This window comes from Suncus etruscus, chromosome 6 (assembly GCF_024139225.1).
Source record: "Suncus etruscus isolate mSunEtr1 chromosome 6, mSunEtr1.pri.cur, whole genome shotgun sequence".
In the NCBI taxonomy this organism is placed as follows: domain Eukaryota; kingdom Metazoa; phylum Chordata; class Mammalia; order Eulipotyphla; family Soricidae; genus Suncus; species Suncus etruscus.
In genome coordinates, this window is record NC_064853.1 from 35081148 (window position 1) to 35085371 (window position 4224).

The window sequence follows — 4224 nt, forward strand, 5'->3', positions numbered from 1 at the left end:
AAAAACTATGAAAGTTTCACAAATTTGCTTGACATGCTTGTGCAGGGGCCATGCTAATCTTCTCTGCATTATTTCAATTTTAGTATACGTGCTGTCAAAGCTGCTGAAGCAAGAGCAGAAGTGATGATTTCTGCCTTAGATGAAGGCAGAAAACTAGGTCTGGAGTCTTCCTTATCAGAAGGTTTTGTAATTTATTTACAAGGTTCTTAATATTATCCACTGAGTGATTTTTGGTAGTTAAGAACTTCCGCACCGGCCCGGAGAGATAGCACAATGGTGTTTACCTTGCAAGCAGCCGATCCAGGACCTAAGGTGGTTGGGTCAAATCCCGGTGTCCCATATGGTCCCCCGTGCCTGCCAGGAGCTATTTCTGAGCAGACAGCCAGGAGTAACCCCTGAGCAACGCTGGGTGTGGCCCAAAAACCAAAAAAAAAAAAAAAAAAAAAAAAAAAAAAAAAAAGAACTTCCGCACAATTTGTTTAATTAATTGGCATAAATCTATTTGTAATACTCCCTTATCATTCTTTACTATTTTCAGCATCTGTAGTGATGTAATATTATCACTTGTAATTGCTGATTTGTTATCTTTCTTTTTCTTTTTCTATTTTTATTTTATTTATTTGGGGGGGGGCATACTTAGCGACACTGAGGGGTTACTCGTGGCTCTGCACTCAGAAATCACTCCTGGCAGGCTCAGGGAAACCAGATAGGATGCTGGGAATCAAACACTGGTCTGTCCCAGGTCGGTGAGTGCAAGGTAAACACCCTCCACTGTGCTATCACTTCAGCCCCTTATGTGTTTATTTTGAGGCCGAACTCAGTTTTGCTCAAGGATTCTAGCAGTTCACTCTTGGCTCTGTGCTCAGGGATCACTCCTGAAAGGGCGCAGAAGACCATGTTTGGTGCTAGTGCTAGGGATTGAACCCAAACCAGCTGGGTACAAGGCAAGTGCCTTACCTTCTGTACTATCTCTCCAGTCTCTGGATTCATTCCTTTCTTCTGCCTTTTTTTTTTTTTTTCAGGACCCACACCCAACCAGGTGTGGGGCTTATGCCTTGTTCTGAGCTCATGGATTACTCCTGGTGGTGCTCCTGAGAACCTATTTGGTCTTAGAGACAGGACCCAAGTTTGGCCCCAAGCAAGGCAAGTGTCCTACCTGCTGTATTATAACGGTAGACCTTTTTCTACTTTAGATTTAATTTGTTGCCCAAATCACAAATGTGAAATCTCTGCAATAGTTATTTAGTACTACAAATTTCTCCTTCAGAATTAGTTTCTTGGGCCCGGAGAGATAGCACAGCGGCCTTTGCCTTACAAGCAGCCGATCCAGGACCAAAGGTGGTTGGTTCGAATCCCGGTGTCCCATATGGTCCCCCGTGCCTGCCAGGAGCTATTTCTAGCATGGAGCCAGGAGTAACCCCTGAGCATCGCCAAGTGTGGCCCAAAAACAAAAACAAACAAACAAAAAAACGGAATTGGTTTCTTGACATCTGACAAATTTTGTTAAGAAGTGGTTTCCGGGGCTGGCGAGATAGCATGGAGGTAAGGCGTTTGCCTTCCATGCAGAAGGACAGTGGTTCGAATCCCGGTATCCCATATGGTCCCCCATGCCTACCAGGGACGATTTCTGAGCATAGAGCCAGGAGTAACCCCTGAGCGTGCCGGGTGTGACCCAAAAACAAAAAAACAAACAAAAAAAAAGAAGTGGTTTCCATTTTCAGGGCCGGAGAGATAGCATGGAGGTAAGGCATTTGCCTTTCATTCAGAAGGTCATCAGTTCGAATCCCAGCGTCCCATTGGTCCCCCGTGACTGCCAGGAGCAATTTCTGAGCATGGAAACAGGAGTATCCCCTGAGCACTGCCGGGTGTGACCCAAAAACCACACACACACACACACACACACACACACACACACACACACACACACACACACACACGCGCGCGCGCGCGCGCGCACACACACACACACACAAAAAAAAGCAAAACAAACAAAAAATTCTATATAGGGGCCAAAGAGATAGCATGGAGGTAAAGCATTTGCCTTTCATGCAGAAAGTCATGGGTTCGAATCCCGGCGTCCCATATGGTCCCCTGAGCCTGCCAGGATTGACTTCTGAGCGTGGAGCCAGGAGTAACCCCTGAGCACTGCTGGGTGTGACCCAAAAACCACACACACACACACACACACACACAAAAGCAAAACAAACAAAAAAAAAAGAAGTGGTTTCTATTTTCATTACAATAAAATATGCTCTAATTTTTATTTTCTTTTTTTGGTTTTTGGGCCACACCTGGTGACACTCAGGGGTTACTCCTGGCTATGCACTCAGAAATCAGTTCTGTCTTGGGAGATTATATGGGACGCTGGGGGATCAAACTATGGTCCGTCCTAGGTTAGCACTTTTAAGGCAAGCACCCTACTGCTTGTGCCACCACTCCAGCCCCTCTAATTTCTATTTCAAGGGCATTTGCCTTGTCCACTGCTGACCCAGGTTTGATCCCCAGAATCCCATATGATACTCTGAGCACCACCAAGAGTCATCCCTAAGCACAGATCCAGGAGTAACCCCTGAGTACCACCACTTGTGACCCTCCCCGCCCTCAAAAAAAAGAAGTATGCTCTCTAGTTTCCAACTATTAGGGAATTTCCAAGATGATTTTCTGAGTAATGGTTTCTAATTTACTGGTAATTCCATTGTGGCCAGAAAGCATACAAACATACTTTGTATAAATTGAGTCCTTTTAACTTATATTGTTTTATATACTAGTATATGACCTATTTTGGTAATTTTTTGGTAATTTTTGGTAAATTGAGTCCTTTTAACTTATATTGTTTTATATACTAGTATATGACCTATTTTGGTAATTTTTTTGTTTGTTTATGGGTCATAACCAGAGATCCTCAGAGGTTACTCCTGGATCTGCACTCAGGAATTACTCCTGGAGGTGCTTATGGAACCATATGAAATGCTGGGGATCAAATCCAGGTCAGTTATGTGCAAAACAAGCTCCTCACCTGCTGTATTATCTCTCCAGCCTCTTGGTAAATAGGTCTTTTTTAAAAAAAAAAAAGTGTATTCATTGGGTAAAGTGTGATTAGTGGCATATGATATCTTGGTCTTTTAATTAAAGGTGTGAATTTCTTTTATAATCTCTTCTGAAAAGAACAAAGAGTAAGATAAAAGAAAAATTACCAGAACATTGTTTAAATAAAACCAAATGGTAAGAAAAGGCTTGTAGTAGTTGAGAGTTAAAATCAAATGACCTAATCTTATTCTTGGCTTGGTCCCTAAATAACTGTGTGATTTTTGTTTTGTTTTGTTTTTGGATCACATCCAGTAGTGCTCAGGGGATACTCCTGGCTCTGCACTCAGGAATCATTCCTGGTAGGCTTGGGTGGCCATATAGGATGCCAAGGTAGAAGTATGCAAGGCAAGAACCCTATCTGATGTTCTATCACTCTGGCTCCAACTATGTGACATTGTACCTGAAGCACATCACTTACATTCCTTGGTCCTGAGTTTTGTATTTTATTTCTTTCTTTATTTATTTATTGAATTTTGGGCCACACCCAGAGGTGCTCAGGGGTTACACCTGGCTCTATGCTCAAAAATCATTCCTGGCAAGCTTGGGGGACTATATGGGATGCCGAGGATCAAACCTGGTTCTATCCCAGGTCAGCAGTGTGCAAAGCAAACACTCTACTGCTGTGCTATTGCTCCAGTCCTTGTATGTATGTATGTATGTATGTATGTATGTATGTATATGTGTGTATGCATTTCTATAGATATATGTATATACCCCGGCAGCACTCAGGTTACTCCTGGCAGGCACAGAATGCCAGGATTCGAACCACCATCTCACCTGAATTGGCTGCATGAAAGGCAACCACCCTACCACTGAGCTATCTCTCTGGACCCATGGTCCCGGTATATTTATTTTTTACTTTAATTTAAATTTTTTGAGTTTTTGGACCATACCCAGCTATGCTCAGGGGTAATTCTTGGCTCTGCTTTCAAATATTACTCCAGGTGGGGTTTAGGGTATCATATAGTAAACGAGAGATTGGGGGTTGGATGGATAGCATGGAGGTAAGGTGTTTGCCTTGCATGCAGAAGGACGATGGTTCAGAGCCAGGAGTAACCCCTGAGCACAGCTGGGTGTGACCCAAAAAACAAAAATAAATAAAAAGAATACAAAATTGAACCTGGGTTGGCCACATGC

General features: G+C 43.1%; 1 non-coding gene across 1 annotated transcript; it reads right to left on the reverse strand.

The window, feature by feature from the left end:
* LOC126012295 (U6 spliceosomal RNA) lies at positions 1-112 on the reverse strand. The gene has a single exon (XR_007496812.1). It is a non-coding gene; the product is annotated as a U6 spliceosomal RNA (small nuclear RNA).
* Between the last annotated feature and the right edge of the window lie 4112 nt (positions 113-4224).